Below are 16,521 nucleotides of genomic sequence, written 5' to 3' on the forward strand. Positions count from 1 at the left end.
AGTAGCCTTGCCGTGCTTTGGACTGCATGGGCTATTACTAAATATGGATATGATTCTTATGCCTTTATAAGGATACTATTTATTATAACCACATAAGGGCATACATCGGGAATATCGAATTAGGGTCCTAGATAGAAACACAGCAATTGGACATATGGAGGTTCCAAAACCCGATTGAGAGAGAATACACATTCCACTCTGGAGCGCATAGATTACAATCTCACGGCCATGGACGGACTAGGGAGGATGGGGGCTACCACACACTTACCCAGAGGAATCTCTGATCAATCCCCGGTAAGAACAGAAATCCGAGCACACTGTACTATTCAAGGTCGTATATACCCCATTTATCCAGGGTTCCTCCTGTATTCGAAGATCAGGAAAAATTTAAACACTGCAACCACGCAATACTTCCAAGAAAACAAAGTGTCAGTTTCCTTCCCCCAACGCTATGGGAAGCATACAAACTAATATAAGGGGTCAGGCTATCTCCCTCATAGAGGGGTACAAATGGGGAAAAAGGAAAGCAATAGAGACCTTAGAGCAGAAAGTCCAGCACTTAGAATCCCAACATGCAGCTGGACTCACTGACGAGACATCACATGCATTACGCGTGAAAAGACAAGAATACAAGGAATACCTTTAGGCTGACGCTCAGTCCCGTCTGCAAGCGGTCCAACATCGGATCTTTGAGTCTGGAGACAAAGCAGGCAAACTTCTTGCCTGGCTAGACAAGAAAGAACGGGCGCGTAGATGGATAGCACATATTAAGACCGACGTAGGAAAACTTACGTCGGACCCACAACACATAGTGACTGCACTATCACGACACTACGAGCAAGTATACACGTCCACGAATACTACCACTGTCCAATAATCGCTCGCATTCCTTAACAATATTCGCATGCCATGGCTCACACCTCAAGAAGCCGAAAGTCTAGAAGCAAACATCACGGTAGACAAACTCAAAATAGAAATTTCAAAAATACAATCGGGCAAAGCCGCTGGCCCTAATGGAATCCCAATAGAATTATATGAACACACAGCGGACAAGATAGCCCCGTACTTGTTAAAAATGTTCAAAACTAGTGGCGACATAGGGACACTCCCTAGAGATCTACGACTGGCAACTATTGTTGCCATCCATAAGCTCGCAAACCAGCAGAGGAATAGCACATCATATCGTTCGATTTCCTTAATCAATGCCGAAGGGAAAATCTTAGCAAAGACACTGGCGCTTAGACTCACCCCCATCTTCACACATTGGTCCACCCTGAAAAGTCCGGCTTTGTGCCCAGCAGAAACACAGCCCTGAATCTTAGACACCTTCATGGTGTAATAGATCGAAAACACACTACACAGGAAGACGCCGCAGTCCTCTCTTTGGACATACGGATGGCCTTTGATTCGGTGGAATGGGCCTTTTTATTTGCGGTCCTTCAACATTTAGGGTTCGGACCAAAGTTCTGTTCATGGGTACATTTACTTTATACTGACCCGGTAGCACACGTAGTCACTAATGGTCACATATCAAGGAAATTCACCCTAGGTAAAGGGACGAGACAGGGCTGCCCATTGTAGCCCTTATTGTTTGCATTAGTTCTCGAACCACTGGCGGCATGAATAAGATGGGATCCCATTAATTGCAGTCTAAAATGGAGGGAGGAATGGGAAGATCGTATCTCTCTCAATGCGGACGGTGTATACCCCCTCTCCTATGCGATCACTGCATATGCTACTTAATATCTCCGCTGGGTATGGCTCAGTCTCCGGATATGCTATCAATTGGTATAAGTCTGTGTTGTACATATTACATGGATTGCCTCCGTGTCTCCCAAGAGGCTGCAAGGTCCAAATAGTCACAGACAGTTTTAGGTATCTTGGGATACATATAACCTCTGATCGTAACACATTCTTGACACTTAATTTACAAGCCCCTATGCAGAAACTGAAACGTGATATCAAACATTGGAAAGCACTACCACTCTCCTTATTGGGTAGAGCGGCTCTTTATAAAATGATGGTCCTGCCCAGATTTTTATATGCCCTGCACAATACCCCGTATTTAGTCCCTGACTCATATTTTAGAGTAGTGAACTCGGAGGCGGCGGCTCTCCTATGGGATAGCAAACCGGCAAGTGTGGCAGCGAATAAATTGGTGAGGAGTTGGTATGACGGTGTGATTGCCCTGCCTGTTAATAAAGCGTACTACTGGGCTTCACAACTTACAGTCATTAATCAACGGCTTCATGTGCCGGACATAGACCCAGCCTACCACCTAGACAGAATGACTCTAGGGAAAGGCGGTATTAATAAAGCGCTGTACAACACTCATAAAGCCTGTAATCTTATAGGCCCAGCGGCGAACACCATCCATATTTGGCACACTGTGAATAGACATCTGGGTTGGTCAGATAAACTTACAAAACACACACCTTTGTGGGGCACAAGTAAACTTAGAACACTAGGCAATAGTAAAGGGTTTCAAAAGTGGGATCTGATCGACATCTCCCGGCTTGGGGATCTTTGGCATAATGGGAAAGTCATCAGTTTCATCCATCTGTAAGAACAGTACACAATGGCTCCAAGCGAACGGTTCAGATATTTGCAAATTAAACATGTGATAGAAACAGCCCTCCCTACAGCTGAGACACTCCCGGAATCCTCCCCCTTAGAGGACCGACTGCTTACCGACTATTTGCACAAAAAAGCGGCTTCACTGACATATAAAAAAATCATTAACAACCGACCGGATCCACTCGTCCGACTCAGGGAACTTTGGCAGTCCGAGGTTGGAGATATGGACGTCCCTGACTGGTGTTCAAGTTCAAATTCAGAAATTTGTATAGCGCACTACTCACCCAGAGGGTCTCAAGGCGCTTGAGGGAGGGGAGGGGGGGTAATTGAATATCCAAGTTTTAAGTTGCTTTCTGAAGGAGAGGTGGTTCTGTGTAAGGCGGAGGTGGGTGGGGAGAGAATTCCAGGTTTTGGCCGCTAAGTAGGAGAAAGATCTTCCCCCCATGGTGGATCTGCTGATGCGCGGAATAGCAGCGAGGGCCTGATTGGACGAACAAAGTTGGCGGGTGGGGGAGTAAAAGGACAGGCGCTTGTTTAGGCATTCGGGTCCTAAGTCGCAGAGGGCTTTGTGTGCGTGGGTGAGGAGTCGGAACGTTATCCTCTTATTGACAGGGAGCCAGTGGAGGTCTTTCAGGTGACCGGAAATGTGAGCCTGGCGGGGGATGTCTAGTATGAGTCTGGCTGAGGCGTTTTGGATGTGTTGTAGTTTTTTCTGTAGTTTGGCTGTGGTTCCGGCGTAAAGGATGTTGCCGTAATCCAGTCGGCTTGTGACTAGTGCGTGGGTGACCGTTTTTCTAGATTCGGTGGGTATCCAGCGGAATATTTTTTTGAGCATGCGTAGGATGTTGAAGCATGATGAGGAAACGGCATTGACTTGCCTGGTCATCGAGAGGGAGGAGTCCAGGATGAAGCCCAGGCTACGTGCGTGGTCCGTTGGTTTGGGTGCGTTTCCCAAGGCCGGTGGCCACCATGAGTCGTCCCAAGCAGAGGGGCATGAGGCTAAGATAAGGACTTCCGTTTTGTCCGAGTTCAGTTTTAGACGGCTGTCCTTCATCCACTCGGCAACATCTTTCATTCCTTCATGTAAGTTGGTTTTGGCAGTGTTTGGGTCTTTGGTGAGGGAGAGGATCAGCTGGGTGTCGTCTGCGTAGGAGATGATGTTAAGGTTGTGTTGGCGCGCGATGGATGCGAGGGGACTCATGTATACGTTGAAGAGGGTGGGACTGAGTGATGATCCCTGTGGTATGCCGCAGATGACTTTGGTGGCCTCTGATTTAAAAGGGGGGAGGCGGACTCTCTGTGTTCTTCCGGCGAGGAACGAGATGATCCAGTCCAGTGCTTTTCCTTGTATTCCGACGTTGTTGAGGCGTTGTATGAGGGTGCTATGAGAGACTGTGTCGAAGGCTGCGGAGAGGTCAAGTAGGATGAGGGAAACTGTTTCCCCGTTGTCCAGAAGTGTTCGAATGTCGTCTGTCGCTGCGATGAGTGCGGTTTCGGTGCTGTGTTTGGCTCGGAAGCCGGACTGTAAGGGGTCGAGGGATTTGTTGGATTCGAGGAAGGCGGCTAGCTGATTGTTGACGGCTTTCTCGATGACTTTGGCACGGAATGGGAGTAGCGAGATGGGACGGTAGTTCTTAAGTTCAGTGGGGTCTTCTGTGGGTTTCTTCAGAAGGGCGCTGAGTTTGGCGTGTTTCCAGCTTTCAGGGAAGGTAGCGGAGTTGAGGGAGCAGTTGATGACGTCTCGGAGATGGGGAGCGATGATGGAGTTTGCTTTGTTGAAAATGTGGTGGGGGCATGGGTCGGTAGGCGATCCTGAGTGGATGGAGTTCATCAGGCGGATGGTGTCTTCACTGTGATTGGGTTCCAGGCGCAAAGTTTGTTAGAGGGGGGATTTGGTTCACGGGTGGGTGGAGTGGACTGGTCTCCTGATTGGTTTTCAAAGCTGTTATGTATGTCGGCGATTTTGTTGTGGAAGAAAGAAGCTAGGGAGTCGCAGAGGTCTTGGGATGGGGTGATGTCGTTGGTGCCGGCGGTGGGGTTGGTAAATTCTTTGACGATGTTGAATAGTTCCTTGCTGTTGTGGGCGTTGTTGTCAAGTCGATCTTTGAATGCGGATTTCTTGGTGGATCGGATCAGTTGGTGGTGTTTGCGGGTGGCGTTCTTGAAAGTGGACTGGTTGTCGTTGGTTGGGTTTTTTCTCCAGGCTTTCTCGAGGGTACGACAGAACTCCTTGGATGTCTTAAGGTCGTCGTAGAACCAGGGGGCTTTTTTGTTACTTTGCCTTATTTGATGGTTTTTCAAGGGTGCTAGTACGTCGGCGCTGTGGGTGATCCATTGTGTGAGCTTGGTGGCAGCCTGGTTTGGGTCTGATGATTTGGCAGGAGGGTTTTTCTGGAGCGAAGTGAGGAGCTGGTCGGTGGTAATTTTGTTCCAGTTTCTTCGGGGAATTGGTTGTGGGAGGTTGTGGGTCGTGGATTTTTTGTAGTTGAAGTGAACGCAGCTGTGGTCCGTCCAATGGAGAGCTGTGGTGTGGTTGAAGGAGATGTACTTGCTGGAGGTGAAGATTGGGTCAAACGTGCGTCCGGCATAGTGGGTGGGGGTATCAACAAGTTGTATTAGTCCGAGATTGGCCAAGTTGTCCAGGAGGGTGGTGATGTTGCTGTCATTTTTCTTTTCCAGGTGGAAGTTGAGGTCTCCCAGTAGAATGTAGTCCTCAGATGAGAGGGCGTGTGGGCTGATGAAGTCAGTGATGTCTTCGCTGAATTGAGTGCGGGGTCCTGGTGGTCTGTAGATGAGGGTGCCTCTGAGTGTGGTTTTGGGGTCGGTGTGGATCTGGAAGTGAAGGTGTTCGGCGGCTGCGAGGTGATCGTCAGAGCTGATCGTGATGCAGATGGAATTCTTATGTACGATGGCGATGCCTCCTCCTGTCTGGATGGTGCGGTCCTTTCGGATGATCTTGTAGCTGTACGGGATGGCTATGGCGATGCCAGGAGCTGATGAGGTGTTCATCCAGGTTTCTGTAAGGAAGGCGACGCCCGGTGATGTGGTGTCGAGAAGGTTCCAGAGTTCAGTGGCGTGTTTGTGGACCGAGCGAGTGTTGAGCAGGATGCACTTCAGGTGGTTAGTGTCGGAGCTCAGTTTGGATTTTGTGGGTTTGGTGTGAGTCTTGATGCAGTCGAGTTTGCAGGAATGGCAGGTGAAGGGTCCGTGGGTGTGTCCAGGGGCGGCTTGGTAGCAGTCTTGGAGGCGGCCGGGGTGGAGTGCAGAGAGGGAAGCAGCATCGTACGTTATGCGGGTGGAATGGGATTTGCGAGGACCAGGGAGTCTGGCGCTGGGCACGGTCCAGGCGCGGACGGGCGTAGACGGTCTTACCTTTGGCGCACCTTCGGCGCGCATGGGGCGCGACCGCTGCGCGCGAACTTTGCGCGCAGATGCATCTGTCATAAGTGGAGAGTGGAGGGGGGAGGGGTGAGGGAAGATCAGCTGGGAGGCGGGAGCGGGGTGGAGAGGACGGGCTCCGAGGCACAACAACAACAAAATGGCAGCAAAAGTGAAACCAGAAACAGGATGGGGCACAAAGAGTAATTGATGAGGTTAAACAATCTGTGATGTAAGCGCTACTGCTATCAATGCACAAAACGAGCAGTACAAATTACAGTCAAAGCTGCACAGCGAGCGCTACAAACTGGGACTGCGCAGATAAATCAACAGTGCTTAAGTGAGGTAAAGCGCTATAATTAATTCAATTAATCGACAATGCTTAATGAAGTACAGCGCTATGACATACAGCAGCCAGCAGTTATTAAATGCGCAGAGCAAAGCAAATAGTGCAGCCCAACGATACCACAGGAGAGCAGGGAGCGTGGCCTCGCCAAAAGAGGTGGCAATATCCTCTAGACTGCGGCTGGTGCAATTTAAAATATTACACAGGACCTACTACACACGGACGGTACCACACAAGATGAGAAGGGCCCCTGACCCAAGCTGCTTGCGCCTCTGTGGAGACATAGGTACCTATTACCACACCTTATGGGACTGAATAAAACGTACTTCATACTGGGAGGCAGTGGTAAGCACAATCGCAGACGTCAACGAGAAACAGGTCCCCCTTGAGCCTCGTGCTGCTTTCTTAATGTCTGGGGCCTGACAGATCTTACTTACATCGAACGCCTGTGGGCAATGACAGGCATGATAATAGCTAAACGGAACATAGCGTAAAAGTGCGGAGTGGGGATAGTACCAACGTTGTTGCATTGGTGTAGGGACATGGATATGGTCATGGTAGCAGAGAAGTCATTGTTTAGAAATAGGAAATGCTCTCGCAAATGGGCTGTGGTGTGGGGAAAGTGGAACATGTATAGGGGGAACAGCTGCATGCCCCCAGAATTCAATAGCGACTCAGGTGAGGACATGTCATATTGTGGAAATCAAATGTGCACCAATGCAGAAATATTGATCAAGTGACTGTAAAGAAATTACATTAAGATTGTACAGTAACACATGCAGATCGTTATTTTTGTAATAAAAACTTTAATAAAAAGAAATAATAAAAAAAACTCACCTCATTGCCAGTAAGTGTTTATCAGCAAGGAGGTGCCCCATTACATGTCCGGAATGTGCATTATAGTGCCACAGTTTTCATTTGACCCAGTGGAGGGGTTCCTTTACCTCTGAAACACAAGGAATACAGTGTAAGTTTCTGTACAAGTAGGGGTTGCCCCTTCTGTTGTAAACATGTATATCTATCTACCTCAGTATCCCAGATTTCCTGACATGGGTTATTCATGCTGTTGTTCAACCTTTCCCTATGAGACTGAATGAATGAATGGCATTTTGTACCGCGCATACTTAGCCCCAAGGGGCATCAAGGCGCAAAAACAGACAGACAGAGAAGTCCAAGCTACCAGATAACAAGACCAAAAGACCGCTAGGAGCGCGATCCCTTGTATGCCTGGGAAAAAAGCCAGGTCTTCAGATGTTTCCTGAAAACCGCCAAGGAAGACTCATTTCCCTTTGTATCATTGAGGTGACTGGCCCTACACTGGAACCTCATATCTGGGGTCCATTTGTTATTAAAGACTACAGCTGAAGACACGCTAAGGGTCACCCCGGGACCACAGATGGAAACAGGAGTGGATGTGTTTGTGCATTGATTTGGTGGTTTTGCAACCTCCAAGAATCTTTTCTCTTGAAAGTCTTGGGGCCAAACAGTATCATTCCTTATTGTGCCCCTCCTGTGCATTCTATCTTGCTCAGTTTGAATATCACAAGGTTCCATAAAAAGGTATGGTGCTGTGGGATTGGTTTCATATTGGGCAATTTCACTACTGCTCTATGGGGTTCTGCTCTGTTGGGTTGTATTTTGGCCCTAATCCTGCATAGGTATAGGTGGAGAAGGCATTTTGCTTTTTCTGGGGCTACCTCTTTGGACAAGTTTAGCCTGTCGGCGCCTACTGCATGCAGTATCACCAAACAGACGTAACATGACCTGGCTGATGTCTTGGAGCCCACGGCAGTCATGTGCTGATACCATGCATTGTGTAAGAGGGCACTGAGTAGCGCATGTAGAATGCATGTGTTGGGTTCGGTGTAATTATAAGTGATATGGGAGAGGTCCCTACGCAAGCGCTGTGATACTTTCTGGGTGTACTCCATTTGACTAGGTAGGTCATTGGCGATAAATGGATGCAACAGCACACATAGTAAACGGAGGGTACATAGAAATGCAATAATACATAACTCATTCATCATTGCAGGTCTTGGGATGAATCCTGGGGAAATGTCTGTAATCATCTGGTAATTGAGAATGTCTTTAGTTAACAAAGTTCAAGGGAAAAAGTTCACAGTACATTTCATAGTTCTTAATTCACATGCTGTGGATCCTGTCGGGATGCTGATGTGTATTGCCAAAGTTTGAGAGGTACCCTTACAAATGTAGGGGACAGGGTGCACTATAGTATAAAAAGGATATCCCCACATACCAGTTTCTAAACCTTATTCGTTATTCATCTTGTATATGTACATTGAATTGATACAATACACATCAGACTTTTTTACATATATTTGGGTTCAGTGTTATGAGATCAGAGAGTATGTGAGTTTTTAATTGATGTGTGAATATACAAATAAGGTTTAGAAACTGGTATCTGAGGGATATCTTTCTTATACTGTGGTGCTGAGTTTGCCACTGAAAAGGTGGTGGTGCACTTGGACATTCGATTGCTGACCTGTTGGATAAGAGTTGCGTTCATTAGTTAGTTAAGAAAACAGTACATTACTGCATGTGCTGGCGTCAGCCATTTTCTTTGTAGTTCTTGTACTTTTCTTTTAGGGGTGTGCTCTTCACACTCGATTCATGCCATTTTCATGGGGTACCGTAAGATGGTCCCAGTCGGAGTATCTATTTTTAATGGTTTACATTAAAGAGTAGGTATTGTTTACGGAACACGTCAGCTTATTAGGAGTTGTGCGGCCTCCCCCTCTCCATACTTGATCCAGCCTTTCTCTTCTAGTGCGTGCATGGGGGTGTCTTTTGGCCTACACCTGCGCGTGACGATGTATAATAAAGGGGCGTGTTTCTATTTGAGCGCTGGTGGTTTCCAAGTGCCCTGAGGTCGTGTGTGTAACATCTCTAGTACCTGCCCTGCGCAACATGACCCTTGTGGTGCCAGGTGTCTTGGCTATTGCTTTTTTCTGGAGATTGCTTTTTGGGCTTGTTTGAGGTTCTTTTTGTTGATATTTTGGGTGCCTCCCTAGATCTCACGTGATCTGTTGTCTTATTGTTTATAATGGCGGAGGTGGTCGGGAAGCTGTTCCATATCCCTGTGGACCCCTGCGTGTGTCATTTTATGGAATTTAAGGCTGGGCTTACTGTTTCCTCTAGATGGTGTACATAAGGGCTTGTGTGTTGGATTATTACCAGGTCTAGTATGGAGGTGAGCATGTTCTGCTTTCTGCTCTCGCTCGGAGCCTTGATGAACTTTGGGGACCCCCTTCTTCCAGGTGCCCCCACTCCCTTGGACCACGTCTTTTCCAGGGTATTTGGTCCTGCTGTTCCTGGTTGTGGCTAAGGACTTTTAACCAGCATCATGTTTCTTTCGTTGTTTTGAAGGAACATTAACCGGTCAACAGACTTTGGACATTTGGATGACTTGAGGGAAAGTAAGAGAAAATTGCTGCATGGAGAGTTCAGGTTTCTAGGCCACAAATTTGTCAAAACCCGCCTAATGATGGTGATGGACTGGGATAGCTGTTTGTTTCTGCTAAACCCCCTTCCAGACTGACTCTGTGCCTTGCGGGGCTTCGCAAATTGTCAGAACTTTTATGCATGCTGTGGAAGTTATGAGATCTTCTCTATCCCAGGCGTACGAGAAACCTGGCTCCTGACATGAGGAATAGCTTTGTTTTGAAACTAAAGGGTGCTTCCATTTGTCTGGAAGCTTCTGTTTTTTTTGTGGCGCTGTTGGGGCTATGCGCCATGAAGGAATTTTGAGCCCTGGGCTGGGTGCCTGAGAATGATTTGGTGATCGGAACCCATCTCAATTGGATTTAGACTCGGGGACCTGGGTGCCTGCTTTTAAGGACTGGTCGGGAGCGGCCCTATCCCCTCATCAGACTGCCTTCCCCCTGGGGTGTGGTCAGCCAACCAACCTTCCCTGGAGGATCAGCAGCAGAGTGGGGCCCCAAGCTCCCGCAGGCACTCTGAATGACAGACTCTAGTGAGGATACCGACCAAAAAAACACATCCAGCAGCCTTGAATTCCCAAATCCAAGTAAAGGCTCTAATTCCTTATTTTGTCTCCTTTGTCCTTCATTTTGATTTTTGGGTGCAGCGAAATTTGGGGTGTGGGTGAAATGGGTGGTATGCATTGGAGTTTTTTTTTTAACTTACTACATGTTTGGGTTCTGCACTTGTGTAAAGGCATTGCCTCCCCAGACAGCTACCCCTGCCTGTCATGGTTGTAGCACCGGTCCCTGTTGGGATGGGTTCACTGTCTGTTGTTGCTGTTTCCCGTTTTTTTCCAACTACCTGATCCCTGTTGTGGTGGTGCACAGCCTCCCTCCTAGATTAAGTCTTGACCTGGCCCTGGGGGATTGGTTCCTGTGGCCATTATGGCCCTGATGCTCATTTCACAAAAATTAAACCTTAACAGTAAGCACTTACACATATAAACATTGCAGGTGCTCCAGTTGAAGCTCCACTTCTGCAAAGGACATATGATCCTAACTCCTGGCCTTGGTAAAGGCAAAGCAAGTGTGTTTTCTCAGCAATTCCATATTGAAAAATAATCTAAAATCCTTTGTAGAGGTGAAAGCATTGTTGATCTATTGAAGCACAATCTGTATGTGACTGTGACAAGTGGGGATGTTTCTTGTCCTGTCCTAGTGACACCAGAGTCTATGGCTCTCCCTTTAAATAACTGTGAGTATGGAAATATGTAAATTACTTGGAAGCTTTGTCCAATTGTTACTGCCCATCCTAGTAGTATGCAAAGGTCTTCCTGTCTTTTCCCAGGATGATGCACAGCTTAAGTTACCCCTAAAGCATTTCCCGCTGATTTTGGTGAGTAGTTCTTGATGCGTATGAATATGAGGACATCTTCACCAAATAAAGAAGCACTTACTTCATATGGTTTGGAGGAAAGGCCCCTTGTTTGGTGGAGATTTACCTCCTTGTAGGCTTGTTGTCTTCTCTATTGGAGGATTCATGTTCCCACACATTTCTGGATAAAGACGCACCAGGACCAATCACATTTCCTAAATGCACACAAATCGACAGGTGACATTTCCTTGTGCTCCATTACTCAACTGTGGTGTAGAATACCCGTTGGACATTTACCCAATCAGGTAGCACTTAGCAATCAACTAGTAGAAAGTACTCCACTTTGGTAGATATTTTGTGCAAAACTGTGGACTCTTGTTGGATAGAAGGGCAGGTGCATAGACTGTGTGACTGGGTCACTCACACAACTACTGACACACTCAGATAAATGCTTAGACACCCACTCATACACTCAGGCACTCACATACCAACTGAAAGACCCACTCAGAGACCCACTGATTCACACACTCACCCACAGACACACTCAGACACGCACTCAGACACACATGCACCCATCCATTCACAGACCCATAGAGCCACTCAGAGACCCATTTAGACACTCATGCACCCACTCCCAGACCCATACAGTGACTCACATAGCCACTCACAGACTCAATCAGAGACTCACAGACCCTCTCACTGACCCATTCAGACACTAATGCACTCACTCACAGACCCACTTAGACACTTGTGCACTCACTCACTCACAGATTGACTCATACACTCATGGATGCACTCACAAAACCACTGAGACACTCTCCCACCCACTCACAGACCCACTGAGACACTCATGCACCCACTCAGGCACTTATGCACCCACTCAGAGACTCACTCAGATCCTAACACTTACTCACAACCCAGCGAGACACTTATGCAGCCACACCCAGACTCACACAGACACTCAAACACCCACTAAAACACCCATTAAGACACTCGCACACTCACTCACCCACTGAGATGCTCACGCACTTACTCACACGCTCACTCTCAAAGGTTACAGGTTACAGATAGGAGATAACATTTTATAAACCTTCGAAATTCACTTAAAAAAACAAAGGTTAAAGGCACGTTATAGGAAACAACATTAAAAAACCTTAGAAATCCACTGAAAAAAACAAAGGTTACAGGGATGTTATAGTTAGGCAAAAGAATAAAACAAGTTGAAATTCATTGAAAAAAACAAAGGTTACAGGGACATTATAGGCAGGCTCAGTTTTCACTTGTATAAAACCAGTGAAATTCAGTGGATATAGCTAGCTGCGCTAACTATAACTTACACCCCGTAAAGGCAGTGCTTATGACCTCACATATTACATCACTCATTATATGGTCAGTGACATCACTCATGATATCACAATTGACATCACTGATTTTTTTGTAAATATCTTTTTATTGCAGCAAGGTCATTAATACATACAGTATGTTCGAACCATTCCCCTTGGCGCTCAAGGAATGCGCAACTTCCCCACTTCCGTGTCACACAGCCATTTAGCTCACACCCCGGAGGTTGAGCGGCGATACCATGGGGGGACAAGCCGCGCCAGAGAATGCTGTGGTGGGTCATAACTCCCAGGTGGTTGGGGAATGGCAATGCTGCTTTTCAGTCCTCACGCTCCCTCTGTCGTGCCCCAAGTCCAGTTGATCCAAGAGTCACTCTTCACCCTTACTGAACGACCCTCCCCCCGGCCCCCCTCCACTCTCTCAACCCCAACTACCACCCTCTCCCCTCCCAGTACCTCCCAGAACCGCCCCCTGCCCGTACCCCCCGCCCCCCCAGGCGTGCTAGAGTACCACCGAACCGAGTCCTCAACCCTCCCGGCTAAACCAGATCCGAAGCAAAGCACCAGGATTTATCAGCAACTATCCGTAAGTCACCACAGTGGAGTGCAAACAGGGGAGCAGCAGAGGGGACCTAAGACAGCCCCACGTCAGGCGGGCACACCTCCGGAGCCGGGCTATGCAGCGGGGTGTCATCCTCGTCCATGTCCAGGAGCGTGAGGTCCAGGACCAGCCCCTCCCACGCCCTGGCCCTCTCCAGTGCCATGTCATTGCCTGCCCTGAGCGCGGCCTGCAGACGAAGCTCTCCCTCACACCGGGCCCATTTGTGTAGCTCAGCCTTCCAGCGCTCCGCCGTGGGGCCCCTGGACGCCTTCCATTGGGACGTGATGGCCCGCTTCGCCAGGAGGAGCCCTAGGTCTAGGAATTTGCTAGTAACCTTGTTTTTGGACGTGTGTGGGAACCAGTGTAGAATGCAGTGTGCCATGGTGAGTTGCAGGTCCCTCTCCATTACCTCCCTCAGACCCTCCACTACCTCTCTCCAGAAGGAACCCAGCTCAGGACAGGACCAGAACATGTGTTGGAAATCGACGAGATCCGCCGGGCAACGCGGGCAGGACGCCGGGTGGGCCGGGAAGTATTTATGTAGTTTGTCAGGGGTCAGGTAAGCCCTGTGTAGGACATAAAAGTGCACCAGCTGGAACCTTGCGTCGCGCGTCCCGTTTCGGGCCCTTTCCAGTATGCCATTCCATGCCTCCTCGGGGATCTCAGTCGCCAAGTCAGCCTCCCATTTCGCCTTCAAGGCCAGCAGTGGGGCGACGGACTCCGAGACCATGCGTCGATATAGGCACGTGACAGCCTTGACCGTCCCCGCCATCATCACGACGTACTGGCATCCCAGAGACAGCTGCGGCTCCAGCATGCCCGCCTTCCAGTGTTTGCGGATCGCCGCCGTTAGTGCCGCGTGGAGGAGAAAGTCCCCTCCCGCCAGCTCAAAGCGGTCCCTCAGGAGGTCGAAGGGCAACAGCGCCCCGTTTTCGTAAAGGTCACCCATGGATGAGAGCCCCCGCTGGTCCCAATCATCCAGCCCGCGCCACGAGCCCCCATGCGGGAGTGCACCGCAGAGTTTAAGTGGGATTTCAGGTGCATACGGAACCGCAATACCGCTCCTTCGGTGATATCTGTTCCAGCATTTTCAGGCCGTCGCAAATTCCTGGGTGAGGTGGAAATCTCCCATCGGAAGTCCCAGGACAATCCGGGACAACACCTGGACCGGTTCCCCTGAGCCGTCCTCCCCCTCTCTGGCTCTTGCTACCCACTGCGTCAGCCATTGCAGTTGCGCCGCTAGGTAGTAGTACTCATAGTCCGGCACTGCCAGTCCTCCATCCGCCCGAGGGCGGAGAAGCGTGGCATGCGCCACCCTGCGCCTGTCCGTCCCCCACAGAAAGCCGATAACCATCGATTGCAGCCGCCGAAAGTAGCTCGCCGGGAGCCAGATTGGGAGGGTCCCGAAGAAGTAGAGTAGCCGCGGCAAAGTCACCCTCTTGAGCAGCGCCACTCTCCCCATGAGTGACAATGGGAGCGTGCTCCAAAAGTCAAAGTTTCCTTTGGTGTGCCTGATTGCCGTCCCGATATTACCCTCAAGGATATCCGCTCTGTCATGGAAAATCGAGGTGCCAAGGTATCGCAGACTCCTCTCCTCCCACGTCACGCCCTCCGTGGTTTGTGGGCATGCTCTCCGTGGGCGGGCTGGGAATAGGTGGGACTTCGCCCAGTTCACTCGGAGTCCTGAGACTCTGCTCAGCGATTGGAGGAGGGTCTGAGCTCCGCGCAGGGAGTCCGCCGAGTTCGCCAGGAACAGCAGCAGATCATCTGCGTACAATGCGATGTGGTGTACCTGTCCATAGACGTCCAGGCCCTGATATGCCCGGCCCAGCCGGGCTCGTGCCACAAGGGGTTCGACAGCCAGGGCAAACAGCAGGGGGGTGAGAGGACACCCCTGATGGGTGCCCCTGCCCACCATGCACATCTCAGAGATGACCCTCCCAGTTCTGACCCTCGCCGTCGCGTCCTGATAAAGCAGCTTCGTCCAATTTACGAAGCCTTCGCCGAGGCCCAGTGTGCGCAGAACGTGGAAGAGATAAGGCCAATCCAGGCTGTCAAAGGCCTTCTCCATATCGACAGCAAACACCACTGCCTCGTCGGTGTCATAGGTGTCAGCCTCCAGTACATGTAGGAGTTGCCGCACATTAAGCGCCGTATTGCGGGTCGGGATGAAGCCCGACTGGTCCGCGTGGACCAGCATGGTCATGTGGGGGAGCAAGCGCGTCGCCAAGATCTTACTCAAAATCTTGTAGTCCAGGTTGAGCATGGACAGTGGGCGGTACGCTGTTCTGTCCCATGGCTGCTTGCCCGGTTTCAGCAGGGGGACGATCAGCGCCTCCCTCGTGGTCGCAGGAAGACGACCCAGCCGCCTCGACTCGTTGTACAGCCACGTCAGCCTGGGCGCAAGGAGATCAGCATAGGTGAGATAGAATTCCGTTGGGAATCCGTCGGTGCCCGGCGTCTTGTTCCTTGCCATGCTCTTGATGGCGACCCGCACCTCTCTCTCCTCGATCTTGTCCCCGAGCCGCTTCGCGTCCTCCTCTCCCAGTTCCGGCAGGTCAAGATCCTCCGTAAAGGCCTGGAATTCCTCCAGTGATGGGAGGACCCTGCTGCGGTAGAGCTCCGTGTAGTAGTCATAGAACAACGCGTTGATCCCCTGTTGATCAAATCGCGCCGTCCCCGCGTGGTCCCTGAGCTCAAGGATGACCGAGCTCCGGCGAGCCGGATTGGCCAGCCAGGCCAGCAGAGCTCCTGATTTGTCCCGTTCCGAGTGCGCTCGTGTAAGGTAGGCCTTGTAGTCAAAGCACCGGAGGCGCTCCACCGTCGCCGCCACCGCCTCTCTCGCCTCCAGCAGGGCCTCGTGAGTGTCCGGCCGTTCAGGCCTTGCTCTTTCTAGCCCCCGCAGTACGTCGTCCTCCTTCGCGATTTCCCCCAGCAACGTTCTCCGCACCCCCGATGACGTCGCGATGCACTGGCCCCGCAGCATAGATTTGAAGACGTCCCATTCCGTCGTAGCTGAGCCCGCCGTGCCTGCGTTCACCTGGAAGTACGCTTCGATGCCCGAGGCTATTGTGGTTCAGAAGAGCTGGTCGTCTAGTGCCTCAGGGCGGAGTTTCCAGGCTGGGATCCTCGGGCGGATTTGCGCCCAGCGCATCCGCACGAGGTCCTGGCTATGGTCAGAGATCGAGCGCGTGAGATACTCTCTGTGGCACACCTCTGCGTGCACGTCCTGGGAACACAGGAAGGCATCTATGCGAACGTGCAATTCATGGAGAGCGGAGAAGAACGAATAGTCCCTGACCGACGGGTGGTTAGCCCTCCAGGAGTCGACCAGTCCCCACCGGCGTTGCCATGCAGAACACGCAAGTGCAAGTTTGCCAGCTGGTGCATTCAGTAGGGGGGGTGTGATCTGTCCAGGGCAGTGTCAGTCACACTATTAAAGTCGCCGCCCAGGAGCAAGG

The sequence above is a fragment of the Lissotriton vulgaris genome, chromosome 3_1 (assembly GCF_964263255.1).
Source record: "Lissotriton vulgaris chromosome 3_1, aLisVul1.2, whole genome shotgun sequence".
Classification (NCBI taxonomy): Eukaryota; Metazoa; Chordata; class Amphibia; order Caudata; family Salamandridae; genus Lissotriton; species Lissotriton vulgaris.